Raw genomic sequence first — 17560 nt, 5'->3', positions numbered from 1 at the left:
TTTGTATATGAACCATACATTTAGTATTTTTGAAAATTCTGACATATGATATTTTTTATGACGTATAATGTTTACACAAATCTGAAGAAATCTGTGTGCAAAAATCTGAAGTACCCGCTTTGAAGAAAAAAAAGTCGAGTAACATTTTCGTATTACCTATACGCAACAACAATTCGGCTCGTTAACTTGATATAAACATTACGTTGTATAAACATTTACGTAATATCTATTTAATATAAATTATTATTTATAATTTAATAATATAATATTTATAATTATTATTTATAAATTATTAATTATAATATAAATTATTATAATATAAATTATTATTTATAACTAATCTATATCACTTTTAAATAATGTAATGTTTGACGAGCACAATTGTAACGTAAATAATTTGCCAATTCCAAACGTCGCAATTTTGTTGTGATAACGTCATTTATTTCATGGGTATTAGATTATCACAGATAGGCATTTGATATAGTAAATAATTCTTAGAAATGTGTTTAACGGCCCACGTTGGATATAATTCTGATTGCATGCGCTTGTCTATTGAAGACTTTTTTATCGTTATTTTTATTTGTACTGCACGAAGCAATGTTTGCGTAATTAGGATGACAGCGAATGAAAAAGAAATGTAAAAGTTTTAAACCAATTAAAAAGTTTTGCACTAACTAGCAGGTAATTATTCTTTGAGATTTTATTTTTGAGATAATGCATGCGAATTTTATACGTCACATTTTCGTCAAGAAGTACACCGAGAAATTTCAATATGATTCAATTTTTTGGTTTATACTGTTATTCTGTTGTTATTTCTGTTGAATTGTATTTGTGAGGTAAAGATATTTCAACACATGACCTTGTATAACTAAGTTAACAATTTTAAGCTAAGTTATAAATTTTAAAAAACTTCTCAAAATAAATTTAAAAGAAGCTTAAACAATAACTATTCTATGAAACCAAATGAGACAACCAAATAAACATTGCCTCCTAAATAAATATAAAGAATACAGAGTAAGATTCAACGGAGTATTTCTTGTTGTCATTAATTATCGGGTTTTAATAAGCATTTTTTAACAAAATCAAAAAATCAGTAAAAAGAATTAATTGGTAATGCTAACTAAGGTATGGAACATTTTAAGCTAAGTGTAAATTGTTGGTCATTAAAGCATGCAAAAATGTTAAGGAAACAATAACTAAAATAACCAATCTTTTTTTCTATAATTTATAAACATTTAATAATGATGGTCTGGTAATGATACAGTCGGTAGTTATTGCTGTCAAGCTTTGATTCTATTGTATGGGTTGCTATAAGGTTTTTTTAGGTACACCAGGATATTCTAACGAAAGATTAAACAGTTCAAAAAGTATATTTTACACAGTTTAAGAAGTATTATTTAAAAGACTTTTAGAATTGAGATTGAAATATTTTTAGGTCCGGATTCTTTACTTTTTAATCCGACTACTTTCTTTTTGTTAGTAGGTTTTATAAAAATCGAATTAAAATTTGAAGGGTGTTTTTTAGTATAAACATTTTTTTTTCTGCAAATAAAAAATGAGTTAAAGGTTTTGTATACCGTGTCGTCATGGAGTTTTTTTTTTTAACTACAATTTGGTAGATAATGTTTTGACAAATAAAGAAATATTAAACAGTTTAAACTTGTTTATGCGAAAAAAAAGTTTAATCTTATATTTTTATAGTTTATGTAACTATGTATAGTTTTAATAATTAATAATCTATTTAAAAGTTCAATAACAATAATAACAATAATTTCTTTTCAATTAAACATTTCCTGTTCAGCTAAATATTTTCTTTTCAATTAAACATTTTCTGTTCAGCTAAATATTTTCTGTTCAACTAAACATTTTCTGTTCAACCAAACACTTTCTATTCAACTAAACACATACTGTTCAGCTAAACATTTTCTGTTCAATTTCTAAAACACTTTTTTTTATAAAACACTTTTTTTTGTGAAACATTTTTTTTTTATAAAACATTTGAAAAAAAGCACTTTTCAATATGTTTAAAAACCTTCAACGACAAAATTTACTCTTTTTTTTATTATTATTTATAACTAATCATTAAAATTTTGTTTTAGTTTTAAAAAAATCATCTATCTGAAAACTTCAAGTTGGAAATCCTTTGTAATAAATAAATTATATATATACATAAATATTTTAATATACATTTTTTTTTCACTTTAAAGCATATTTAATCATATTCAATATTGCAGAACAATCGTTAATGAAAAGACTTCATAGTTAAGGCATTGTTTGTAGCATTAAGGCTTTTCCTAGTCTTCTGCGAGATTTCTTTCAACTACATAATCTTACTCAATTTATAATATATATGTATACTTTCTTCTAACGACAACCACGAGCAAGTCCCTAGTAGTCCCTGGGGTGCGACTCATCTTAGAAAACCAGTTTCCTAAGATGAGCTTTCTCTAAAGGAACTAAAAAAAAACTCATAATAACAAAAAAATAATCACAAAAAAAAATTTAATAAAATTGTATTTTCAAGGACTATACTGTACTTAAGTAGAAAGTAATTTTCTCAACCTTAAAAAAAACATTAATAAATCTTTCGGATCTCTAAAAAGTTAACGATACTATTTTTTGAAAAAACTTTCACTCTTGAGATGCCAAAATAAAGCTCTGCTGAGAATAACTTTAAAAAAACGCGCTTTTCTTAATAAAAAGCCGCATCTCATCTTTAGCGTCTAAAAACGTATTATCTTAAGCAACTTCACAAAGTACTATCATAATAGCATGACAACAGCATATGTATTATCTCATATAACCCATGGAATTAGCATAAAATATTGAGGATGTAATAAATTTTTGATGATCTTGTTTCGTTCTGATGTAATTACAAAATATTGAATAATAAAAAATTATAACGGGGATGGTAAATTTTTTTTAACAGTAAAACAATTAAAGTATATTAACTATACAACCAAGAAATTAAAATAAATAACACCGTCAACTTGTATGAATATCCTTAATTAAAAAAATTATTTAAGTTTACAATGTTAGTCGTGTTACATAATTCATAAGCCATAATACATAAATATAAGTCGTAATACAATTACGCAAATAATACAATTCAACGTACTAACAATATAAAGCTAGGTTTCCAAAAGAAGATCATAAGGATCTTATCATTGGAACCTTAAAAAGTAATTTTTATAACGTATATATATAAAATAAAATATATACATATATATATATACACACATACACATACACATATACATACATATATACAAAACATATATATATATATATATATATATATATATATATATATATATATATATATATATATATATATATATATATATATATATATATATATATACATATATATATACACACACACACAAATCTTATATGTATATATATATATATATATATATATTATATATATATATATATATATATATATATATATATATATATATATATATATATATATATATATATATACATATAAGATGAAACGTATTTACATTATGCAAAGATACAACACAATCTAATATATAATAAGCTGATGATTTAACAAATACATTTTACATTTATTTTTAGTAGAATTTTAGAATGTTGTCCATAGAGAGAATTAATTTTTTTAACTGAATTTTAAAAACAGGAAGAGTAATAGACGGATCAAAGTTTGGTAATACTATTTTATTCCAAAGATGGGGTGCACGATATGAAATACAAAATTGATTGAACTTAGTTCTACAAAAAGGTTCACTTAAAAAACTAAAATTTCTTAATGTGTATTTATTTATTGGTCGTTAAAAACAAATAAAGATAAATCGTTTTTTCATATAAAAGTAAAACATAAGACGTTAAATACGTTCAGTTTATAAACATCTAAAACCTTCATATAATCAAAAAAATATTTTGAATGTGAAAAGCGATCCGCATAATTAACTATGCGGATTGCATGCTTCTGACGGCGATAAAGATGTTGTAATTTACTTTTATTTGTACTTCCCCAGGCGATGATTGCATAATTTATATAATTGTGTATAAATGAATAATAGAGTTGGGTTAGGTTTTTTTTGTTTAGATAATTTCGGGCTTTGTATAAAATGCCAATGTTTTTAGAAATTTTTGTGCTTATATGATAAATATGTTTTCTCCAAGTAATATTCTCATCAAGATAAACACCTAAGAATTTTATAACGATACCTCTTTTTATTATCGTTTCATCAATATAAATTTGAGGCATATTACTTAGTAAAAAACGTTTTTGTGCGCAGGAGTGAAAGATAATCCATTTTGTTTTGTTAATATTTAAAGTTAATTTATTAGCTTTGAACCAATTAGAAATGAGATTGAGTTCTTTGTTTGTAGTTGAAAAGAGTTCATAAACATCAGTATGGGATAAGAAAAGATTAGTATCATCAGCGAACATTATATTTTTCAATTTGGAAGCATTGTTTAAGTCGTTTACATAGATTAAAAATAGTAGTGGTCCGAGAATAGAACCTTGTGGAACACCACAGGTTATGCTCAGGAATTCACTTTGCTGACCATCATTACTATACACAAGTTGTTTTCGATTTGTTAAATAGCTTTTAAACCATTTTAAAATTTTATTGTTTAAACCATAATGTTTAAGTTTTTTGATTAAAATTCGGTGATCGACCGTATCAAAAGCTTTTGATAGGTCAATAAAAACACCTAGTGTATATTGAGATTTTTCAAAAGATTCAGAGATGTTATGTATAAATTGAATAATGGCATGTTCAGTTGAACTTCCTTTTTTGAAACCATACTGATTGTCATGAAATAAGTTGTTGTAATTAAAATAATTGTATACTCTGTTGAAGATAATTCTTTCTAAAATTTTAGAAAATATAGAAAGAACAGAGATAGGACGATAGTTACTGATATTGGATCTGTCGCCTTCTTTATGGATAGGTTCTTCTTAAGGATAGGCCTTCTTTATGGATAGATTTATCGCCTTCTTAATGGATATACTAACTTCGGAACCTGCTCATCTTACGTAATCTTCCCCTATCAGAGATTTTAAATACTATTTATTGAATTATATAATAGAAAAAAGCTTGTAGAAAAAAAAAATATTAATAATAAAATAAAACAGTTTTTAAATAGCTATATTTTCTTTAAAGTCTTCGGGCGTCAATAGTTCACACCCATGAGTTATAGCCCATTTAGTTAAGAAAATAAAATTTATAGAAAAAACAAAACAAAAACAAAAAACTATTATATTGATATTGATCTGTTATATATTATGTATATGTATTTATGTATACATATATATATATACATATATATATATATATATATATATATATATATATATATATATATATATATATATATATATATATATATATATGTATATATATATATATATATATATATATATATATATATATATATATATATATATATATATATATATATATATATATATATATATATATATATATATATATATATATGTAAATTATGTTAGTGTATTTTACAAATAGAGTGCTCAATGTTTCTAAAGAACAGAGCAATAATAAATAAATTAGTAAAAAACACTTATCTAACTCTTCCTGATGATCCAGCAATGGTGAAACTTCAAGTTGAAGAAAAAAGTTATATAAGTGTTTTTTACTAATTTATATATATATGCATATATATATATATATACATATATATATATACATATATATATATATATATATATATATACATATATATATATATATATATATATATATATATATATATACATATATATATATATATATATATGTATATATATATATATATATATACATATATATATATATATATATATATATATATATGTATATATATATATATATATATATATATATATATATATATATATATATATATATATAATATATGTATATACATATATATAAATGTATATACATATATTTTATATATATATATATATATTATCGTTTATCGAAATGAAATATAAACATAAAATGAAATATAAAGTATAAACGAAATGAGTTGATTTTAAATTGCGAATAAATACAAGAATAAATACAAGAATAAATAAATCCTTTATATTTTTTTTTGACACCGGTGATTAGCTAATATTTTGTTTTTCTTTGGTTGCCATCAAGTATGTCTTTTTGCGACGTAAAGATCCCTTTTTGTTTTTTTAAATAAAACCTTTTTTTTGTTTTCGATTTTGTATTCAATGGCTGATGATTGCCGTTTAGGCATGAAGTTTAAAGTATCATAGAAAAAGTTATTTTTTCTTTGTAAATATATATTTGTATATCGCTCTATTTGAAATATCTTTTAATATTGAGCACTCTTTACGATTATGAGTTTTGTTGTATTATTATAGTACTAAACAGCTATAAATATATATATATATATGTCTATACTATATATGTATATATATATATATATATATATATATATATATATATATATATATATATATATATATATATATGTATATACTATATATATATATATATATATATATATATATATATATATATATATATATATATATATATATATATATATATATATATATATATATGTATATACTATATATGTATATATATATATATATATATATATATATATATATATATATATATATATATATGTATATACTATATATGTATATATATATGTGTGTGTGTGTGTATATATATATATATATATATATATATATATATATATATATATATATATATATATATATATATATATATATATATATATATATATATGTATATATAAATTTGTTTGCTTGTTTATGGTTTGTTGGTTTTTTAAGAACATGGTTTTAAGACTGTTGCACAAAGTTCCGCAATGAAATTTGTTGCTCAAAACATGTTAAACCTTGAAATACTATTTAATTCATCAAAAGTTTAAAAAAATCAGTCAACTGCTATTTTTAACAATCAAATAATTATCTGGGTTGTGTAATTGTTTTATTAGTCTGAAAAGTTGTTTGTTTTTATTGAGTTTTGATCATAAAAAGCTTTGTTTATTTAATTGTTAATTGAATCCGTTTCAAAAGATTACGGGGTTGTAGCTTTATATAGGTACTCCTACTGTTTTTAAAAGTATTTGTTTACTTTTTTTTACAATAAAAATATTATCTCAATATTTTATTTTTTTGTTTTTTTTATTCTAAATGTTTTTTTTTATTTACATTTCTTTTATTAGTATATATTGGAAACATTAAAAACTATTTTGTCAAGTACTCTTATTATACTTGTTCTGTAAAGTACCCTATATAAATGAATTCTGTAAAATACACTTTTGCCACAGTAGATCTCAATTACATTTATTGCATTAGTTTCCATTAATGACACAGGTTTTTGAAATAAAAATAATAATAAATTATTTTTGTAATTTTACCGTATGTAGCTTGGATTAATTGTGCGAAATTTGTTAAAAAATGAAAAATATATTCTAGGTAAACAATTATTTACTAGTTTTAATCTCTTCAACAGATTTGAAGATTGTTGTCATTTAAGTAAGCAGTGAATAATTAAAAAAATATTTAATTATAAACTATTAAAAAAACTATTGCATTTTCAAGTCAAATATATGTTTGCGTCAAATGAAAACACTCAATAATGGCTTTATATAAAATGTCTTACATAATTTAAAAACAACTAACGTCAATGGTGTCTACAAGTCAAAATTTGCACGCACTCAAAAAGTAAAAACCACGCTTCTAAATTATGATAAATTTCCGATTAAAATTAATACTAATATTTAGTAAAAGATATAAAGGTATTGCATACGATATTTTAAATTATTGTTTTATTTTATTGCATAAGCTCATATAATTTGTCTAAAACCATTTTCACATGTTTAGCAGGAGTTTTTAGTTTAGTTGGTAAGTTGGAGTTTTTTTAATTAAGAAAACTAAAAGTTCCATTTATAACTAACAATTAAAAAATTCTTTTTTTTTCTTTATAGAGTAGGAAAAATTGCATCGACCTGTATTATCTTGCCATTTTTATACTTTTCTGTTGATAAAAATAGCGAAATGAATAACCAAACTCGTACTTTGCAAGAACGAATTAGAATAAATTTTATCGACAATGGCATCGACCAAGCTAAGATAAAAATAAAAACAAAGCTTAGAGCTACCCGTTCATATCCTGCTAATGCTGATTACCAACTCGTATCTTATCCTGAAAGTTTATCTCTTATAAAAAAATCAGAAATAAACGTTACGACCAATTTTTTTAGAAAAAATGACGGAGATGGGGCCTCATTCCAACCTGTCGGAGATACATGCCAAGAAGTCAAAAAAGTGAAACTAGGACCGACGCGTTCGTGTCCGTATTACAAAAAAAACTCGCCAATGTGTTTTAACCGTAACACAAGCTTAACTGAATTAATATTGCCTAACAACATTGATTCAAATATTTATTATTGTAACTTTGAAACGGATGATCGCTCCAAGATTATCCAAAAGGTCATCACTAAACAACCCATAAATTACACTAGTACAAACTATAAAACAGAATATTATTCTAAGCAATCGTCACTTACCTCTTGCTTATACTATACAAAAAATGTTGTGTCATGCTGTACATGTTTTTGGTGTCTCGAAGCACTTTGCTATCATTGCGTTTCAAAAGATGATATTGGTAGCAACCACATTGTAAAAAATGCTTTAAATATAAAAGGATCAAAATTTAATATTGCAAAACGTTTGGCGATATGTTTTTCTTGCCTTCCATTTTTTCCATGCCTAGGTTTGTACCCTATATTAAATGGTTTACTAGATTACTGTATTGATAAAAGTAACAACAAATCTTTCTATCAATAATACCTTGTGTTTTTTTATTCTACAAAATAAAGTGCGATGCAATGATTAACCTAAATAATGAAGTTGTAAAATACTCAAACGTAATTTGTTTCAATGACCATCCGAATTATTAATGATTAATGCATTACCAATAACAAACTAATATTTCATTTCAAAGCACAATTGAAACCATAGTTCATGATTATTAATAATAGAGTCATTATAGATTCAGAGACATATTCAGCCTAAAACTAGGCATGGACGTTAAACGGTCTTCATATTATTTTTTCAAGATGTTACCGCAGTGTGATGATCTTTCATTTTTCAAGTTTTGAATGAAATTTCGGATTAAGTAGCTCAAAAATTTATTAAAACAAAATATTCGATTTATTAAAAAAACATTTTGTTAATAATATATTAATAATAAAGATTTTTTTCAAAAAATGTTTAATAATAAATCGGTTTTCTAAACAATTAGTTAGGATTTTTTTAAAAATAAATCAGGTTTATTAAAATGATAAGTTTAACAGTAGTCACATGAACTAATAAATAATATATAATATAACTAATATAGAAGCAGAAATGAAGAAAATGTTTTTTTTTTTTTGTTTTTTTTTTTTGTTATTCACCTCCTCGAGGCCGAGAAGGCCACTACAGATGAGGAGGCTACTTAATAGTGGTTATAACCCTCTCTCAACTCTATAACTCCGAAACACGAACCTTGAGGAACAAGGCCACTGCGCGGAGAAACAAGTTGAGCGCGGTACTACCAGGGACGTGGTGGGGATCGAACTCGTACTAAAGAAAGGAATAAGGAAATTTTCACTCAAAGTTTTTTGTCTGACAAAAAGACATAACATTTTTTAAAGTGAAAATAACATTTAACGTATAGAGGAGAGTATGGAGATGTGAGACGCAAGAGAAATGAAACAGCCCGAAAATTCCAATTAGAAGAGATACCTAATCACTGTTATGTAAACAATGAGATTTCTTTTCCTCTTTTTAGCAGACATCGTTTTGTCTCCTGTGAGTGCTAAAAACCGAATTCTTGAAAAGTACCTCAAAAAAACGTTTTTTTTTTGTCAAAGTCTACCATCTAAGTAAGTATATATCTTTGACTTTTTTTGTTCATTTTGTTTATTATACAAAAATGCACTTTACATGTAATACTATTGCACGTAAATACTATTGCACATAAATATTGTAGCTTTATTAATTAGACTATAGTTTTAGTTGGCCTGCAGAGGGATGAAAAGGGGCAAAGAAAACAATTGGTTTCTCACTTCTGCCCTATCATTAATGTGTAATTATATCGTGAAAACCTGTAGAATATTTCGAGAAGATCACGTGGTTTATTATTTTATTAGTTTTTAAATTATTTTGTAAATATGGGGTAAAGTGGGGACACGTAATTAGTTTACACTTGCGTGTCCCAATTTAACCTAATGTCTCAGTTCCTCTATAATCAAAAGTATAGAACTTATAATAACTTTCTGTCAATATTATCCCTGGGATCAGCGATTTTAGTAAAATAAACCATGGTTTCTTTTACTACAATCCCTTATACCAGGATATCTCTTTTTGTGTTTAGTTTTTAATTTTTTTAATTTAATAATGTTTAAATTCTTTTATATTCTCAAAAAATGCATCATTGAAAAAAAAACACTGTATTTTTTGTTTATACACAGCAATCTTTGGAGGAAAATTTAAACCCCGTTAGTGACAGTGTAAAATTACGTCTACTGACCGCCTAATATTATGTCAATTTTTTTATTTTTGTTAGAACTTTAAAAAATGTTTACATTAAAAACTATGCTTTGCAGAGGTTACAAAGTTTATTTTACAAAATTTGCTAATGTAAATTATCTTTTGCAGGATATGAGAAAATTAGATAAGCGAATTGATTCTTTGCTATTAAAAGTAGCAATCTGATTTGTTTAAAAATAATTCTCTTGTGTAAATTATACTTTTTCAGCATCTGCAAAAGTTGGTATTTGATTGGTTGCAAAAGTACTCCGTTGTATTATGATTTAACAAAAGTATACTCTACCAAGTATACTTTTGTTAAATCGTTATTGATAGAGTACAACATGAAGGGCTTTTGAATTTTAACTTCAATGCATGGTTTATAACTTAATTGAAGATGTTCTGAAATAATTTAAAACCAATGATCTTTTTAATTTGAACATATTTTATGAAACTTTTTGCATAAAATAATAAATAATAATAATATAATGGTTAAATAGTGATGGCCTTGTTAGCCATGTCACTGCAATAAGAAATCAATGTGGAGAAATTACAGTATTGGACAAAACGTTTGCAACCAACATCGAACAATGCTAAGAAGTGTTCCTTATTTTACATGTTGTAAAAACGAAACGAACTATACTACCACAGCAAACAGTTCAGGAGTCTGGAGTCATAGCATGCCATGACATGAGCAATCAGCTGACAGGTGACAGCACACAGGCAGAATTTCGTTGACAAGTGCCATTTTGCAGCGGACAAAACAAGTGCAACTTTTTTGGTTTGTTTCATTTTCTTAAGTCAGGTCCGTGTCAACGTCACAAAAGTTTTTTAATAATTAAAAGAAGTATCCGGAAGTTTCCAGAAGAAGCATCTGAAAATTTCCAGAAACATTCAGAAGCATCCAGACGCATCCAGAAGCTTCCAGAAGCATCGAAAAGAAGCATCTAGTACATTCCAGAACAGGTTCACACAGGTTCATTTTACTATATAAGAGACATGTAAATCGACATGTAATTCAGTCAGTATATGTAAGTCAATCAGTCAGTATTATCAAGACAGTTTATCGAAGTGAGTTTTATCAAAGTGTTTTATCGAAGAACATCAATACAAGAAGTGAAATACAACAAGTGTTTCATTACATCAATACAGTCCACATCCAACCAAGACGTTGTGTTCCACAGAGCATTATTGTATCATCACAAGGTAAATGTAACACGGTAAGCCTTAAAAAGCGTGATTATTTATTTTTATTATTTTTATGACTTCAAGTGCAAAAATGGCTCCCGACAGTCTTGGATTGGAAATAAGAAAGAAAATTATTGACAATTACGTAAGTGGAATGTCACAAAAAAGTATTTGTGATAAATATCGCGTGAAAAAATGGACCGTATCAAGAGTATGTTCCAAATATCGTTCTACGGGGAAGTTGGTAGCAGATAACAAAGGTGGAAGACCGCTTTCCACCACTTCTAGAGAGGATGGTATGATCGTCAGATCCGTCAAGAAGAATCCCTGGATATCATCAGTCTGGATATCTGGATATCATCAGATACAAAAGCAATTAGAGCTGCCTGTATCGGACCGAACAATCAGACGACGTGCTGTTGAAGCCGGATTGTTTTCTCGACGTCCTGCAAAGACACCGCTGATTTCACTAAAAAACCAAAAGAAAAGACTCCTGTTTGCTACATCTCATATTAACTAGAATGTGCAGAAATGGCGAACTGTCCTTGCTCAGTGATGAATCGAACATCATTGGGAGCGATGGCATTTGCCGTGTACGTCGATCGGCCGGAAAACGCCTCAATTTACGTTACTGCCATAAGACCGTGAAGCATGGTGGAGGCAATGTAATGGTCTGGGGGTGTTTTTCTGCTAACGGTCTAGGTCCAATACATCGAAACAATGGAATAATGGACCGTTTCATGTATAAAAATATCCTGATGTTATGTTACCTCATGCTGAATGGAATATGCCAATAAAATGGGTTTTTCAGCAAGACAACGATCCGAAACACACTGCAAAAGTAGTCAAGCAGTGGTTTCAAGACAACCACCTATCGGTGATGAATTGGCCGCCTCAATCTCCGGATCTCCACCCTATCGAGAACCTGTGGGAGATCGTCAACCGCAGAATTAATCGTGAAGGTGTTCGTAATAAGGATCAACCTTTTGAACAAATCCAAAAGGCCTGGGCAGCGATTCCACAAAGTTTCATTGATCACCTAATCGAATCTATGCCTCGAAGATGCAAGGCTGTGATCAACAACAAAGCATTCGCCACGAAATATTGATAACGAAATACAGCTTGGTCAACATTTTTTCGAGTTGCACTGTTTTGTCTAGAAGGAAATCATCTTTTTTTTAATACTTTTGATTAATTTATTAATTTTCGTGAACAAATAATGAACTTTGTGATGAATAATACTTGAAGAACTTTGTCTCTAAACAGTTACATAGTTATTTTTCTAAATTGAAAAAATGCAGCACTTTTATATAAAGAAACTTTATATTCTGAAGAAAATTTATGCTTTATATTCTGCCTTACTTAAAAGACAATAAAAATACTGTATTACTCTAAGGTAAATCGCTTTTCTTCTAAAGAAGTTGTCATTTAATTTGCATTTTAATACAATAAGTTAATTTTAACCAATCTTTCTCCCCTCGATTTATCTTATTTGCACAGAGGACGTAGCTGCGTCACTTAAAACATAATGTAAAACGCTTTTATTTTATGTATTAACCTAAAAATTTGCGTTATACACAAGAAAGATGGTTTTGCCTTTGATCTTTCTTACTGTAACATATTTAATCACACTAAACTAAAAAAAACCTATATTAAATAAAAGCATGCTAGCAGCGTAATGTTTTGGATAAACAAGTATGCTTATATAATGCATACTTGTTTCTTTTCTCGAAAAGATACTCTTGTATCTTTTCGAGCCTAATATTTACCAAATGGTAAGTGGTTTAAGCAATTGTGGTTTATCTTTAGTAGCATTTCAAACTTACTTTAATAAAATTTCTTAAAAACATCCTACTAAGTTTTTAGAAAATTACTTTGTAATTTGAAATAAAGTCTTATATTCTTTAAATAAGGTCTTACCAGGTAGGAAATGAATTAAAAAATAGCTTTGTACTGATTTTTGAGCGATTTTTCCTTTCTCACATTATTGTTTCGTTTTGTCATTTAGGTTTTAAAAAACTCAATTTTTAGTATTTGATTTATTATTTTATATGTATACCATTGTAATTTTATTAAATGTTGCTAATTTATAGATTATTTTTGCTAGCAAATTAAATATTGTTAAAAAAGATGGCGACATCTTATATAGTTTTTATTATTATACAGATATGCTTTGTATTTAGTGATATCATTACGATACATCGCTAGCTACAAATTGAAGTTATGTCGCTAACTACAATATAAAAACAAACCAAAAGCTAGTTGATATTTAGATATCGTAGTCTTTTGAGTAGCGTTATTTTTATGACAACTTGTTTCTCCGCGCAGCGGCCTTGTTTGTCAGGATTTGTGTTTCGCAGTTATAGAGTTGAGAAAGGGTTGTAACGATAACTAAAGTAGCCTCCTCGAATGTAGTGGCCTCCATGCCCTTGAGGAGGTGAGTTGAAATAAAAAAAATAGTAAGTACATGTCATTAGTTAAATACGACATATCGATCGTTACATGTCGATAGTTACAAACAACATATCGATAATTACCTGTTGTTATACAGTAGCTATGATGCGAGCTACTAGAAAACAACAACTTTGGCTGGAGATCCTCGTGATATAGAGATCCTCAAAATTGCTCTCTTTTTTGTTACAAGTTGTCAATAGCTAGCTATCGACAATTTGTAGCACCTAGTTACTGTTGCTAGCTTTTTTAGCAATTCTTATAGCCACACTGCTGTCTTTATAGTTATGAATATCTCTAGTTATGAATATCGCATCGGTTATCCAATTCAATATCGTGGACTTTTTATTGGGAAAAATTTTATTCATATTTTGAAAACAAACTACTTTGCCTAAAACTGCACTTAGGAAAAAAATGTGATACGCATTTACTTAACATGGACTTCAATGTATTAAATTTCAAATTATTCTTTTCAGAATATTTTAAAAGTTTTACTGGAATCAAAATCTCTGTCTTTAACTTTTGTTTATTAATTTTTTGGATCTTTGGATACTTATATTAAAACTCATTATTTATAAAAAAATTTTTTTGTGGATTTATAACTTTTAGACTTATTTTTCTTTTATTGTATTTTAGTTTTTATATTTTCATATTTTGTTTCTTGATTTGATCCGTGGAAACGGATTTTACTGAAACGGAAATTACTGAAATTTTCGCTGAAATTTTGAAATATTTCTATATATTCTATTTTATACATTATTTATTGTGTTAAAATTTTTATTACGTTAATTAATCCATCTGTATGGCTCTAAGAGTAGGAAGACAATTTATCTTCTTCCTGCTCCCACCAGGTTTTGAGTTATAGTAGTTTCTTTATTATTATTCTTTATTATGTTTCTTTATTATGTTTCTTTATTATGTTATTTTAAAAACGGCAAAGAATAAATGCAAAAATAATAACAATAAAAAGATGATAATGTTGTAGTTATTTTAAGATAATTTTCAATTTGTTTTTCAGCATTTCTATTATGTTTTTATTATATTTCTATTATGTTTAAGCTCAATTACTATGCACTTGTTATCTTTTTTTTTATCAAATCTTGTTAATGTTGTCATAACTCATTAATTATGTAAAGAATTTTAAAATATGAATTCAATTAAAAAGTTAACATTTTTTTTTAAACCGGAAAATGAACTTTTCCGGATTAAACGTCTGAATCGTACTCAGTTTCATATTTTAAATAGCAAACGGCATTTAAAAACCTTTTGTTCGTTGTTGTTATTGATTTAAAAAAAAACTATTTTGAGTTTGATAAAAAACGTTCTTTTAACGTTGCATTCTTTTTTATTGCTATTGAGAGAAAGGAATTCAAAAAAAAAAAGATAAAAACGGACATGTAAAAAAGACTAACAAATTCATTTTCTTTTTCTTTTCAATTTCTTTTATTTTTTATTCATCTGGAAATTTTATATGTATGGACGACTACATTCATATGTGGATGACTGGATTACTATATTTAATATGTACAAAGGGTGTAAAGAGGAATTACTACACCTTATATTTAGAAGGGAATAATTATATACTTACAATAACTCCAATTAACTTCAAAGCGACAGTCAAAGTTAAAACTTTTTTGAAGAGATACCATATGTAAAGTATTATCTCAATTGCTATTACCCAACTTGTAGAAATAATGCTTGTTGGTGCTTTTCTTGATGCAGAGATTTAGAAATGTTGAGTTTATTATCAATCAAGTTGGATAAAACAAAAACTGGCTCAAAAAACTGTTTTAATATATATAATGCAGACAGTGCCATACGGTTTATAGAAGTTATAACAAAGTTTTGGAAAATTGTTAATGTTAAAGATCCAATTTTAAGCGAAATATTTTTGCTAGTATATTTCAGCATAGGAAAAGTAGACAAAGGCAAAGATAGTATCAACTCACAAATGGTATAGAAACAATATTTTGACATACATGTTCAGGTATGATTGCTATTATCAAGAACTTTATAAACTTTGACGATGGTTGAGAGAGACTTATGTCATAATCACTGAAAATGTTTAAAGTGTACTGGTTCACATTTTTGGGCATGTTAAAAAAACTAAAACAGGTGAAGGAACACAATTTTATTATGAAAAAAAGGTGAATATAATAAACAAATTAATTGTAGAAGTAAAAACTTAAAATGAAACTAATCGTAGAGATCTCAAATTAAAAACACTTAAAAAAATAAAATTACTGTGATGTAGCTACTTTAGCAAATTCAAGTTTAATTTTTTTGTTGTTGTTAGAAACTTAAATGTGGGAGCCTGAATAAGTGCGAATTTTATAACTGCGAACTTGCTTAAGCGCAAAGTAACTGCCGCAACTGGCATAAGTGTGAACTGGCATAAGTGCGCCAAAAGAATTTGGAAATGCCTTTACGCCAGTTTGCACTTGCGCCACTCGCACTTATGAACTTCGCGCTTATTTAGCCTCCCGCATTTAAGTTTCTTACAAAAAAAAATTGATTATGAACTTAACAACTTCACTATATATTTGGATCCTTTTCAATAGATTATTTTTCTGCCTCAACATGCAATTTTAACTTTGTTTATTTATTAAATTTGTTATAATTTTTGGTTCTGGCAGAAACTAAAAGTTATTACTACCAACATCAATCGTCTGAAACATCTCTTAATCAACTGATCTGGAACTCCAACAAAAAATCTAAACAACTGGTTTGAAACTTCAACAAGAAAAATTGTAAAGAACTTTATGTGCGATCATTCCTACATCGTAAAAACATTAAAAAACTAACATTTGTTACTACTTAAAAAAAAAAACGAGTTTCTGATCTCACTGATAAACGGAGCAGTTGCAACTGAAGTGTAAAAGAATTTTTCGCAATTCAGAAATTTTGATTTTTTTGTTGATGATGACGTATTTTACATTCAAAAAAATCTTGTGTGGATTTCTAAATCCCCTTGTGAAATCTCTCGTAAAATCTCTCGTGAAATCTCTTGTGAAATATCTCAACTATTCATGCGAGAAAGTATTATTTTAATCCAAAAAGAAGAAAATAAATATATTGCTTACTATTCTGTATTAATTTTAGTTCATTTTTTTCTTTGTACTATTACTCTTAAGTTTATTTTGCGCCAAATTTTGTCACCTGGGGTCACGTGTTAACTATAACTGTAAACTGGGGTCACATGTTAACTATATATGCTCTTAGATAATAGTTTTCATTTAAATTTATTTGAAAGTGGTTGTTAAAATTTGCAGGAGCGAGATTATTGTTGAATTGGTAAGTAAAAACAAAATACTAATAGATAATATTTTTTAATACATCCATCGTTTTCATATCTTTTGA

General features: G+C 26.6%; 1 long non-coding RNA gene across 3 annotated transcripts; it reads left to right on the top strand.

The window, feature by feature from the left end:
- The first annotated feature begins 490 nt into the window (after positions 1-490).
- On the top strand, positions 491-17323 carry LOC124816124 (uncharacterized). Of its 3 annotated transcripts, none has more exons than XR_010642782.1 (3): positions 491-681; positions 7975-9915; positions 10043-17323. It is a non-coding gene; the product is annotated as an uncharacterized LOC124816124 (long non-coding RNA). The 3 variants fall into 3 exon arrangements; XR_010642783.1 differs by lacking the exon at positions 491-681 and adding an exon at positions 7626-7785; XR_010642781.1 differs by lacking the exon at positions 491-681 and adding an exon at positions 7627-7891.
- The last annotated feature ends 237 nt before the right edge of the window (positions 17324-17560 follow it).

This window comes from Hydra vulgaris, chromosome 12, assembly GCF_038396675.1.
Source record: "Hydra vulgaris chromosome 12, alternate assembly HydraT2T_AEP".
Taxonomy (NCBI): Eukaryota; Metazoa; Cnidaria; class Hydrozoa; order Anthoathecata; family Hydridae; genus Hydra; species Hydra vulgaris.
This window is presented reverse-complemented; position numbering and strand designations above follow the sequence as displayed.